Here is a 14092-nt window from a genome sequence, read left to right as displayed (position 1 = left end):
TTGCTAGAATACAAAATGGTGATTTGACATTTCTTTAGGTTTTCGGGACGCAAGTTGCTGAACAGAGTCCTATTGGATATTTATGTTAGAAACCCAATCGCCCTACGTTCCCCATTTGGCACAATCTGATCTTACAATATTGAATGTATTTTTTTGGATTACCTTATGTCATTATGTTGTTTTTATAAAAATTATGTTTTCTTGTTTTAATGTTCACACTAATGACACCTTCGGACTGGTTAATCATATTGTCCAGGAGAACACCCTTAAATCACTTTCATACATATAAAAGACTGATGGCCAACCAGAAGGTCAGGCCATGAGTAAGACACAAGTCGAAATGCACGGGTCCTGCCATTAGTACCTGATTTGCACCATTGCCAATGTGATATTTGGAGGTTCTTCTAAATGGCCTAATAAATGCTAAGTCTTATATATGAGAATAAAAGCATCTTGATAGCTGGATCGCATCCTCTACTTATTGCTCTCAGATTAGGTGGCAAAAACCTGATGACGGATTCCCTTTATGTAATAAAAGGCAGGATTTTAGAAGCTTAGTGTGAACTGTCATTGAATTTGTTGTACAATATGTATGCAGCTAGCTCCTTGGCACCTTCTAGAAGAGTCACTCTTTGACATTGCAGTTTGGAGCTCTGAATAAGAAAAACTCCCAACAACTGCAAAGATTTATTAGAAATTAATCAGCACAGAATTTTGGTGTTAATAGGTATCCTTATGTACAAGTTTAATAAGAAACATGCATGAAAAGCACAGCAAGAAGAAGTGTTGAGGGAAATATTGCAAAGTGAGGCTGGGGTCCAGAAACCAATATGTTCCATCATCCTAGAAGCACATAGATCAATGCGCCTTGCTTTGTGTCAGTCACTGAATACAACATTGTAAAGATGAAAACTACATGTTTGGAGATGTTTATTTTTGTATTAGTTTGCAAAACTATTCTTGGCCTGCATATTTCATAATTGTCCTGCATGGAAGACTTGGAAATGATGCCTTCATTATGGAAGTACCCATGCTCCTATATTACAGATCTGCAACTCTAGAAGAGGGCAGTCATAGACCCTTAGATGTTATCAGTGCTGTTGCTTGCAGTCCATATTTTACTGGTGGGCATATACAGAGTAATGTAGCCCTGTAATATATATATATATATATATATATATATATATATATATATACAGTATATATATATATATACTGTATGTATATATATATATGATTAGTTTGGTACCCACAAATTGGCCTTTATTTAAATATTACAAAGTATTCTCTACTCTCCCTTGGTTCTTGAACTTTTGTGTGGGTGTCTGGTTTTATAGGCAATTTTATAGTCCAAATTTGTCCTAATTACAGGAAAGATTGCAATGAAACAAAGAAAACCAGAGCATCATCCTGTAGGCATCCGTAAAAATGTGTGAGCATTGTGCTGGAAGGGAGACTAGTTATACCAGATGTAAAGGTTGAAAATCACAATATGCCATTTCTTCAGGGCTCAATTTATCATGACAACTTCTACTCTCATGACCAAGTTATTATTATCCCCAGGGTGCTGCAGAAATTTGAAAAGTATACTAACCTCTTGGACCAGCGTCACTCTTCTGCAATCACCTTATGTTCCCCATCAGTCTCTTGACTTGATCACAAACTGCTGATTGGCTGCAGCCTTCATTTTTGTTTCCAAATTGAAGAACTGTTCTTCCTCCGAAATGGAGTTGTGAAGACTACAGCAGTCGCATGCCATTGTTTGTGAGGTGACTGGAAGGGGACATAGCGCTGAGAGCAGAGGAGCAGCACCAGTCCAGAAGGCAAGTATGGATTTTGGAGCCATTAGCATTGTCTTGTAGCGGGCAACACTTTAGCTTTTGCTAGTACCCCTCCATTATGTTTATAAACCCGAATTGGGACAGCTCTTATAATCCCAGTCTCCATTTATTACTCGCAGGAGACCAGGAAGCTCAGATCATTGCCAGTCTTGCAATGTTGCGTCAGGCACCTGCTGATGAGTGTGCTGCCTGTGTAATGTACACCAAAGGTCTCTGTTTTGGCTAAAGTCAGGTTTGCCTGAGAATATTTCACCGTTCTTGTACGGACCACAAGGCCAGAATGGCAGCAGGCCTGCAGATAAGAACTTACAGCCTTGTATGTGCCTTTTGAGGCTGTAAGTGAGGATCAGGAGACCTGCAGTTAATCTGGTCATTGCATTTCGAATACGAATCCTGAAATACGCAAGTCAATCGGACCTAATAGTGATATATCTGACTCCCATGTAATTGTACTCAATCCTTAATGCATAGGCTATGATTGAGCATGACACAGATATAGGTGGGAATACAGTGCACGTGTCCTCCACATACATGCCAGTTACAAAAACGCACACAAAGCATGTCTATTTGTGTAGAATATATTGTTCAAGAAAGAGCATCATAAGATTCTGCTCTAGATTTGGGATGACTGATTTTGTCTGGTTGTGATTTTGATGGCGTTTCGTCCACGGTTATGTGGAAAAATTCTGATCATTTCATACTATGTAGCTATGATCTTCTGATCAGGAGCCCTCATGTTAGCCTCTATTCACACTTTTATTAGTTCTGCTCACACTTTTTATCAGTTTTTCATTGGTCTGAATAGTTTTTTATCTATTGTAAAAAATCTTTTAAACCCAGAAAATGAAGTTATATTCTCCCTGCAGCCAGTTATTGGGGCGATGAATGGACAAGTACAGTCACCACTCACTATGCAGTAAGCGCTGCTACAATCACTTCCCCTGCACCTTGACTGACAGCCTATTCCGCGGTGTGTGTGCCAAGCAGAGGCAGGAGGCGTGATTGCAGTGTGAGAGCCGACTATTACTGCCAGTGGCCCGCCCCGATGACTGGCTGCAAGTGACTGTAGTGAGAATACAACTTCATTTTCTTCCAGTTAGACTGCCCAACATGTTTAAAATTGTATTTTTCTGTAGATTACCACTATATCTGCATATAAATAGAATTTGGGGATTTTTTTTGCTCACAGGTTCCTTTGGAACCTAGACCATTGCTTTCAAAATAAAGTCCTTTATTTTTATTATTATTATTATTGCTATACTGTTAATTTTTCAAATAGTTCTCAGATAAGTACTGTGTTTGAACTATTTAAAGGAAATTTCCTTAATAGTCTCTCCTCTTATTGCTCTTTCTCATAAGAGAACCTCAAATAAGTTTAAAGCCCCCCCAAAAAATGCATTGTATGATTAGCCCCGAATCTTGACCACTAAATTCGACTCCCCGGCATCAGGGACTGGAAGTTCTGGAGAAGCGTATGACTACATGCGGTATCTCTAGTTCTCCATCGGTATGCAAGTTCTGAACCTGGTTAAGAGCAAACTGACAATTACTACATATTAAAGTTTTTGTTGAACAGTGGATCAAATCCTTAATGAAGGGTAAAACCGGCAGTGCTGGGATTTGGGAAGCTTTTTTATTTCTCATACTCCTCATTTCTGCTAAGCACTGCAGCCCTCGTACATTGGTGGAACAAGTCTAGTGTATCCTGTAATTTCAGTATTCAGAGATTTCTCATGAACGTCTAAAGCACAGTAATGTCTCAAAAATGTGCTGATTTATATTTTAACTTAAAGTATAATATTCAGGGCCTCCACTACTAGGGAATTCCTTCACATTTTATTTTTGTGATAAGGTAAAATGAGCAATAATGTATACAGAAAAAGCATGTACAATTTATAAATACATAAATATTAAGATGTGACATTCTTTTTTTTCACAAAAATGTGATTTCTTTTTTTTCTGAAGAGTTCTATTTGCACTGAGATATATGGCAGCTAAAATATTGATTTTAAAATGTACTTGTCTCTTGGTCTCCTGATAGACTTCCTTATTCATCGTGTACAGTGCAATATGTCTCTTATACAAAGTAAAGAAAATGGAAGAATACATCATCAGAAAATGACCTACTGATTAGATCAGGACTTTGTGAATAAATATATTGGGGAAAAAGGTATTTAGTCAGCCACCAATTTTGCAAGTTCTCCCATTTAAAACGATGAGAGAGGCATGTATACTTGACATCGTAGGAAGACCATGACTATGAAAGTCAAAATGAGAAAACAAATCCAGAAAATCACCTTGATTTATTTTGCAAATAATGGTGGAAAATAAGTATTTGGTCATTAACAAAAGTTCATCTCGATATTTTGTTATATATTCTTTGTTGGCAATGACAGAGGTGAAACGTTTTCTGTAAGTCTTCACAAGGTTGGCACACACTGTTGGTAGTATGTTGGCCCATTCCTCCATTCAGATCTTCTCTAGAGCAGTAATGTTTTGGGCCACTCGCTGGGCAACACGGACTTTCAACTCTATGGGGTTGAGATCTGGAGACTGGCTAGGCCACTCCAGGACCTTCTTATGCTTCTTACGAAGCCACTCCTTCTGTGCTTGGGATCATTATCATGCTGAAAGACCCATCCACGTTTCATCTTCAATTACCTTGCTGATGAAAAGAGGTTTGCACTCAAAATCTCACGATATATGGCCCCATTCATTCTTTCATGTACACGGATCAGTCGTTCTGGTCCCTTTGCAGAGAAACAGCCCCAAAGCATGATGTTGCCACCCCAATGCTTCACAGTAGGTATGGTGTTCATAGAATCATAGAATGGTGGAGTTGGGGACCTCCTGGGTCATTGGTCCAGCCCCCTGCTCAAAGCAGGATTCACTAAATCATCCCAGACAGATATCTGTCCAGCCTCTGTTTGAAGACTTCCGTGGAAGGAGAGCTCACTACCTCTCAGGACAGCCTGTTCCACTCATTGATCACCCTAACTGTCAAAACGTTTTTTCTAATATCTAATCTGGGTCTCCTCCCATTCAGTTTCATCTCATTGCTTCTAGTCTTTCCTTGTGCAAATGAGAATAAAGATGATCCTTCTACAATGTGACAGCCCTTGAGATAATTGTAGACCGCTATTAAGTCTCCTCTCAGTCTTCTTTTTTGCAAGCTAAAGAAGCTTTGGATGCAACTCCGCATTCTTTCACCTCCAAACAAGACGAGTTTTGTTTCTACCAAACAGTTCTACTTTGGTTTCATCAGACCATATGATATTCTCCCAATACTCTTCTGGATAATCCAAATGCTCTCTAGCAAACTTCAGACCGGCCCGGACATGTACTGGCTTAAGCAAGGGGACACGTCTGGCACTGCAGGATCTGAGTCCCTGGCGGCGTAGTGTGTTACTGATGGTAGCCTTTGTTACGGTGGTCCCAGCTCTATGCAGGTCATTCACTAGGTCCCACCGTGTGGTTCTGGGATTTTGGCTCACGGTTCTTGTGATCATTTTGGCCCCACGGATTGAGATTTTGCATTTCAGCACCTGATCGAGGGAGATTCAGTGTTCTGGTATGTCTTCCATTTTCTTATTATTGGTCCCACAGTTGATTTCATCACACCAAGCTGTTTGCATATTGCAGATTCAGTCTTCCCAGCCTGGTTCAGGGCTACAATTTTGTTTCTGGTGTCCTTCCGACAGCTATTTGGTCTTCAGCATAGTGGAGTTTGGAGTGTGACTGTTTGAGGTGGACAGGTGTATTTTATACTGATAACAAGTTCAAACAGGTACCATTACTACAGGTCATGACTGAAGGACAGAGGAGGCTCTTAAAGAAGAAGTTACAAGTCTGTGAGAGCCAGAAATCTTGCATGTTTTTAGGTGACTAAATACTTATTTTCCACCATAATTTGCAAAATCAGACAAGGTGATTTTCTGGATTTGTTTTCTCATTTTGACTCTCATAGTTGTAGTCTACCAATGATGGCAATTACAGGCCTCTCATCTTTTTAAGTGGGAGAACTTGCACAATTGATATATATAATATATATAAATTTTAATTTTGGCAATGTTTTTCCTCATCACAACTGTATTAAAAATAAATATAAATTTATAGAATTTTTTACACTGGAAACTGGGGCTATTCTAGACTCACACTTCCTGTTGTTTCAAGAAATTCACACGTACTTGAACAGACTCTAAGGCTATGTGCACACGTACAGGTTTTTTCGCATTTTTTTCGCGCTAAAAACGCTATAAAAACTCATTAAAAACGCATACATTATGCATTCTATCACTTAGAATGCATTCTGCATTTTTTGTGCACATGGATGCGTTTTTTTCTGCGAAAAAACCGCATCGCGGTAAAAAAAATGAGCATGTTCATTATTTTTGCGGATTTTCTGCGTTTTTCCCGCAATTCTATGCATTTGGGAAAAAACGCACAAAAATGCGTCAAAATCGCGGTAAAAACGCATGCGGATTTCTGGCAGAAATCTCCGGTTTTTGTCAGGAAAATTTCTGCAAGAAATCCTGACGTGTGCACATACCCTGACCCTAACTTTTGTGTTGAAGCATCTAATGAGTGTGTATAAAGGTCATTGTGAAGGGATCAGGGTCAGATGTGACATCACCTATTGTGATTGGTTGATTCTGTTATCAGCTGTGTATAGAGGTATTACCTGTCATTGTAATCTTAGGAGGTTTGGGAGTGGAAGTAGAATGTCACCAAATCTTCCTTGAACTTGCAAAAATGTTGCATTTATGCCCAGTTTCCCCTACAAAAACTTAGCAAAAAGCCTTTGTGTGCACATAGCCAATAGGTCATTTTCTGATGATTAGAAGACCCACTGACAAGTCACTCTTAATATTCTTCTTTGGATATAAAACATGTCCACTTACCATATATGTTATAGTTTTAAGTGCATGACCACAAAAAATTTTTTGGATGTAAATTTCAGTTTTTCCTGGCATGAGGTGGCTGGTTGGGTCATCAGTATACTTTTTTCCACTTCACTAAAGCTAATTGATTTGTAACGGTATGGCGCTGTTCAACCCAAGACTACGATTTTGTGGTAAAAGCAAATTTTCAAGAATATTTTTGACATTCATGAATTACTGATACATTTTTATGCTAATTGTATCATTGCATTCAGAAGGGCTTAGACTAGAAGGATGCACGAGTGTCAATTTTGTCCAAGTTTTACTGGCGATTATATATATAATCTGACTAACATTAGGAATACAACGTGACGGTTGCTACAATTTGTGAAATTTTAATAGGCAAATACTAGGACATGCAAGGTTCATAAGTGTTTTTACATTTGATATGAGATCTAAGAGGTAACATTTTTCCTTATGGAGAGTGACAAGCCAAGCCTAGCATGTCAGAGTGAGGAGACTTATAGACCATGCATGCTCCTCTGGGAAATTAAATATGCAAATTGCCTCTTCATAGAAGAAGGGGACTAGAACTCTAGTGCCATTTATTGGAAGTAGCAATCCTAAAAGTCAATATCAACCCTGTAACAAGCCTTGCCTTATGACTTGGGATAAAAGCCAAACCACAATCTCAATTATCGTAAGTCATATGGCAAGGCTGGTTAAAGAGTCAATAGTGATTTTTAGGATTGCGTAGTAAATTTGATATGAAAACATCAGGCTACTGATAATATCTAAAGAACAGATTGTATACTCGGGTCTTGAAGCGAGAAGTTTTCTTCCTGCAGAATTTTCTTTTTTTTGTTTTGTTGGACATATGTTAACCAGTGAATTCTTTATAAGACAAAGCTGAGACAATCCACCAGTTCACTTACATCATTTAGGTATTAGAGTATCGCTGATATTGTGAAAATAGATATGTAAAAGTAGAAGAATATGAACTATAGAAACCAACTTCTATTTTTCTAAAAAAAAAAAAAAAGTAAAATAAAATAAAAATGTAAAAAAAAAAACATTTTAATAAAATACATTATATATCTGAATACTATTACCCTAATGCAATGTAAATATATAATTGTAAATAAAAATGTATGGGTGGTAAATATGGCAAACTTGATGTTTAAAAATCTTTATTAATAGTGTCCTAATATTCAATTATACCTGTTTTTATTTACTAATCGGTAAATAGATATTGAGTAGGATAGAGTTTTTCAGTCTTTACTCTTGTGCGGTTTTGTTTTTGGCCACCTAAAAGCTATAGTTAATTCCAACAGGATGATAGTAATACCATAGAAAACATTTTCCTTCATCCCAGGTACCCCACACTGAGATCCTTTTCTCTTTACACCTAGAAAAATACAGATGGCTATACACATAGGCTACTAGTCATCTAAACCCACCAATTTCACCTTGATTGGCCTAAAGTTTAATTTGTGTAAGGGCCACCCTTGCAGATGTTGGGGAGTAGATGGATTTTGAGTTTTAGATTTTATTTGACCCTTTGTAAATATGAGAAATAAAGCACGACCAGAGATGTCTGGCAGCTATCTCATATGTTTTAGTAGATCAAACAAGTAATTGAGTTATCTGATTGACCCAAAACACATTACAAGTGGTCCGAATCCACCAATTTCGGCAATGCTGGCTTATTTTTATGGGAGTCTTCCAAATTTTACCCAACAGATGATGATGGGGGAGAAAAAGGATCAGTCGATCCTTTTGGTTCCCCTGGAAATAAGTGACCTCCAGAAGGTGTCTGGCAGTAGTTTCCGCTTTCTATGAACATAGATGTCGGACTAATGAGCATGTAGCTGACCGCTATCTGATATCGTTGATAAAGGGGGTTTGCTTTCTCTTCCGAGTAAGCGCACCACACATGTCAATAGGCTGTGTCTAGTTCTACAACGGTTTCTAATTTTGGACAACCCCAATAACCTGCGTCCCATTGACATCAGTATTGTGCACACAACTAGAAGTGTTCACACATAACCTAATACAAAAGTGACTAAGAAAGTCTTTACATTGTCATTTTCTCTACCGGCAGCAAGCACTAGCTGCATGTCACGGTCATCTTATGTGTAACGTAGACTTCTCTCTTTGGTTCTGTTCACATGTCCTGTGATCATATGTTAGAACAGATCCAGCAGCAATCTGCTGTCAAAAAAGGTGCACAGATACAACTAAAAAAAGGATTTCAACTGGATCTGGGTTTTTTAACATTGAAGTCTATGGACAACGCATCTGTTAAATAGCCAATCCTGTTCTCTTCCATTTGAAACCGATCCAGTAAGCAAAAAACAGATCCTGAAAGAAAACGGCAATTTTCATAGAGTTCAATGTTTACGAAAAATGATAGTTCTAGTCATTTTTATTTTTGATCCATCAGAACAGTTGTGCCTGCTCAACTTTTTTTTTTTTTCAATGGATTGCCTCTGGATGCGTTTTAGCAGAGGGTTACTGGACATGGCCTTACAACTATATATTAGCAGAAATTGGCGCCAGAAAAAAGTGGATGTTAAGTGAAGGCTGTTCAATTTTTTTATTATTTTTGGATCAGGACAGAAAAAAAAGCTGTACCCCTATTTAGTATTAAGGATCCAAGTTTATACATGATAGACATTCTTATGAAAAGAAAGCAAAAAAAGCTATATTTATCACTGCAATCCACCATTTCTCAAGTACGTCGGCTCTGACCATCTCCACTAGGACTGGAAGTCATGAAGTCCTAAATACTACTCACATGACCCTGGAGGCAATCAATAGCATCAGCAGCCAAGTGACTGGTGGCCAGAGCGCCATAACTTCCGCTCTCGGGGAATACCAATGTAGTGGCAGCTTCTTTTATAAAGATGCCTACCACCTGTAAGCCTATCAGAAGCCCTGGAATACCCCTATAAAGTAGTACAGTTGGAGAGTATGAATGATTTTAAATAGGTTACTTTCTGTAATCTACAGAGAATTATCGTTAATAATGCAAAATATTGCTCATATTTGCATAGAAGACTTCCAGAAACAGTATTGGCATATTGATAACCAACCTTTATACAAAAAAAATAACCCCCACAGCTTAAACAATGATGTACTTTATTCTCAGGAATGGTGTAGTTTTTGATGTTGAATATCTGAACTTGTAGCAATAATCAGCACAATCACGGGGAAGAGTGGGCATAGAGTTTTCTATCCATAAAGGCTTTTGTAAGAGGATATAGTCAGGAGGAGCCTTGAGCACAACAGTGTATTCCTTAGTTTTACAGTTGTATGGAAAATATAATAAGTTATCTGCTAGAATATACCGTATTTTTCTGACTATAAGACTCACTTTTTTCCCCCAAATTGAGGGGTGTATCTTATATTCCAAATGTAGCTTATCGGTCGGTGGTGCAGTGTGGTCACAGGAGGCAGGATCACTGCTGCAGAAAGCCGACGGCGGCAGGTGTGAGGTGATGCTGTGGGCCCTGGGATTTGAGGAAAGGGTGTTCTGACCGTGCGAGGCAGGAGCCATTGATTTCCCAGTGATGGGCTTCAGGAAAGTGTCAGTGGTGCAAGGCAAGAGCTGAGTCCCCGTTGTGCACGTTCCTCTGCCGGCAGTGGGTTTCAGGAAAATGGCGCAGGTGCATGTGCAGATTTAGATCTTGGCTCACTGATCTCACCTACCTAGATCTCAAGCTGCGTGTGCGTAGCTTCCAGCGGCCATTATTCCGAAGTCCGTTGCATTGAAAACCATGGAAGTGCAAGGGCTTCAGGGTTTCACAAAATGGCGGCCGAGCCCCCGCACTGCCAAACACCCTCTCCTACCAGCCTGGTACCCGCAGCATCGCCTACTCCTGCTGCAGCCAGCTTCCTGCAGCAGCGACCCTGGAATCCCTCTCCACCACATCCAGGAAGCTACATTAGGATTATAAGACACACCCATAATTTCTCCAAAAACATTTTTGGGAAAAGTGCCTCTTATAGTCCGAAAGATATGTGTCAAGTCAAACAGACAACTCCAAACAGATATAATCAGAGAACAATGGAGTAAAAATGTCCAAAACACCATATTTGTCAGATAAAAAATACAAAATGTATTAATTTAACAATACAAATAACCAGAATGCACATATACATGCTGTGTACAATGTATAAGAACCAGGAAGTAGAATAGAGGAGACATGACGGTATACCGGGTCAGGGGAGGATAGCAAACTTCATCCCCGGGATATAAGCATCAAAAGTATGGGTTAGATAGGTTGTATACAAACCCACGGGTTTCTAGTAACATGCATCATAATACATCAGTCATATTTAGCCCAAACACCCCACAATACCTTCATTCTTATTGCTTACCCATCAGATAAATCAGGGGAGCGTCCCCACTTCACCCGGCAGTCCCGACACGCTTTTCGCAGTTTAGCTTTTTCAACCCCTGTTGAGCCCGTGGGTTTGCATACAACCTATCTAACCCATACGTTTGATGCTTATATCCTGAGTTTATTTGAAAAACAAAACAATTACAGCTTTATGACACTTAAATTCAATTTGCATAATAATTTGGAACATTGTGTAGAAACACTTCCCAGATGCTGGAATCTGATCTATATACACTTCCCATATACTTGTGTATGTGGATTGCGGTGACTCCTGTAGGACAACGCAAAGGTCCACAATGATTTGCACAACTGCGGTATAAAACATAATAAATATGCATTTGGCCTACAATTTTTAAATAACGTAATTGTTTAGAAGAGTAGTAATAAGGGTATACTATACTGGCGCATGCATGAAGATCTGATAAATGACAGGACATAGATTGTAACTTCTGTAACCTGTGAGTTAAGGTAAATAACAAGTAACATTAAAGAGTAACTCCACCCAAGACACCACATTATTAGTTTGTATTTGTGTTACTAGTGCAGCTGATTTCCATCTTTCATTGGGAGTTTAATATCTATTATACTTACAAATTATGTAGCTTTGTATATTAACATATCTATTAAAAGAAATGACTGTATTTGTCATGGTTATCAGCCTTCCCTCTGACAAATATCAGTGAGTAGTTGATATGATGTTGATATGATCCTACTTAAAGTGGATCTGTCACCAAATTTTGCAGAACACACTACACAAATTTCGAATTGAATCTCTCAGATCTGATAAGGATGAAATATTTACTTTAAAAAATCTGTGACCGAAAGACTGTATAATCTAGCTGGGCTGTAAACCTAGCTTGAGTGACAGCTCCTCAGTGTCCCTCCTCCCTGCTGAGATCTCACACTGCTCTGTATCAGCTGCAGCTGTCAGTCATTCTGGGTGCATGGACATTAAATACACTTCAACTCATGAGCTAGTTCATTCTTTAACTAGGCTAAAAAAAAATGTTTATCTTAACATCATGATTATACATAAATTCTGATACCGATTTTCAAAGTAAATACACAGTCATCAACAGGTCTGAGATCTATTTAACAATGTATACAGTTTATATTGTGAAGTCTATTGACCGTTTCGATTTAAAGCCCAAATAACAATGTACTTATTATTAGATTATAGCTCTACTCTAAAAACAAGCTCCAGTGTCCAACGAGAAGATCAACACTTAAAAAGAAATGAAGTAAATAATTTGACATACCATACTCATTCACATTTATATTTCAGTTGTTGTTTTTGTCATGGCCAAGTATATAAAATCATAAAATCAACATTTTTTTTCTTCTGGAAAAGGAGAGAAATGTTCAGTTTAGGAAACGTGCCCTTGTTTCGCTCTTCTGGAATCTATATCCCAAATAGTTTGTTCCTATTAAAGGGAACCTGTGACCCCCAAAATCGAGGGTGAGCTAAGCCCTCAGGCATCAGGGGCTTATCTACAGCATTCTGTAATGCTGTAGATAAGCCCCCGATGTATCCTAAAAGATGAGAAAAAGAAATTAGATTATACTCACCTGGGCAGGTGGTCCGATCCGGTGTGCGTCGCGGTCCGGGGCCTCCCATCTTCATAGGATGACATCCTCTTCTGGTCTTCACGCTGCGGTTCCGGCGCAGGTGTACTTTGTCTGCCCTGTTGAGGGCAGAGCAAAGTACTGCAATGCGCAGGCGCTGGGAAAGGTAAGTGAGGCCCAGCGCCTGCGCACTGCAGTACTTTACAGAATGCTGTAGATAAGCCCCTGATGCTGGTGGGCTTAGCTCACCCTCGATTTTGGGGGTGACAGGTTCCCTTTAACACGTTTCCTTATAAAATACCAATTTTTGAGCATGTTTTCATAGAACCTCTATCACCTTCCCTTCCTGTTATGCTTACTGGAAATGTTCTTAATTTTGTTAAATGCGAAAAATAACACCAAGCTGTCAATCAAGGCTAGGGACACACTTAATTTATGGCCATACTTGCAGAAGACAGCGACCACAGAGAGGATTGATGCCTTACAATCTGTCCACCATGAGGACCCTTTGTAAAAAAAAAAAAAATAGGTATACCACATAGTATAATTTTTTCAGTAACCCCTTGTGTAGGATAGCACAGTCTGCAGTGCTTTCACATACAGTTAACCTGCCGCAGGCCGATAGAACACACTTTTGGCCTCCTTCTGATGAATGAGAATATTGAAATATTCATTGAAAAAAAAATCCCATTCTAATTATACATTTCTGCATAAAATAAGAGCGGAATGGCTATATTCCAAGTTCTAAGAAAAGATGAAAATCCAAGAATTTACAAATATGTCCAAAGGGATGACAGGTCTTCCATAAGGGCCGCCTGCATTTGTTGTAGTGCTGACTTATTGATGGAGCATTAGCAGTAGACTGTGGCATCAGCAGTCGCGTCTCTACGATATGTTGGTGTTGTCTCTAGTATGTCGGTATAGAATGTCTATCCTCAGTTTTCGTGTGTGTGCCTATTAGTCTCTGTTTTGTCATGCACTTTGGGGTGTTTTTTTTTCCCCCTTCCCAGGCAACGCTGACTGTTCCGTTTCTACATTACCTTTTGATTATTACATACTTACGTTAGGGTATAAGATGCAACCTGAGCGCGTTCCAGGACAGATTTTGGGTATCGCTGTGTGTTATGGTATAGTTTCCTTTCAGCAGCTGCTTTAAAAAAAAAAATCAACTTGTGATATATGCAAATGGGATTCTCTCGGCATCGAGTGGATATGTATGGTGTGATGTATTCTGCTTTTATTTTGTTTCCAATTTTTGCCTCTCCAATGAGCCATAGCTTATAATCTACTTTACGGAGTGATTGCAATTACCGTTCCTCTCTTCTAGAATAGCATCGGTTTATGGAAAATAAAATCTGTAACAGCTCGGGATTTGTACATATGTAATGATGGAAAT

The sequence above is a fragment of the Ranitomeya imitator genome, chromosome 2 (assembly GCF_032444005.1).
Source record: "Ranitomeya imitator isolate aRanImi1 chromosome 2, aRanImi1.pri, whole genome shotgun sequence".
NCBI classification, from domain to species: domain Eukaryota; kingdom Metazoa; phylum Chordata; class Amphibia; order Anura; family Dendrobatidae; genus Ranitomeya; species Ranitomeya imitator.
This window is presented reverse-complemented; position numbering follows the sequence as displayed.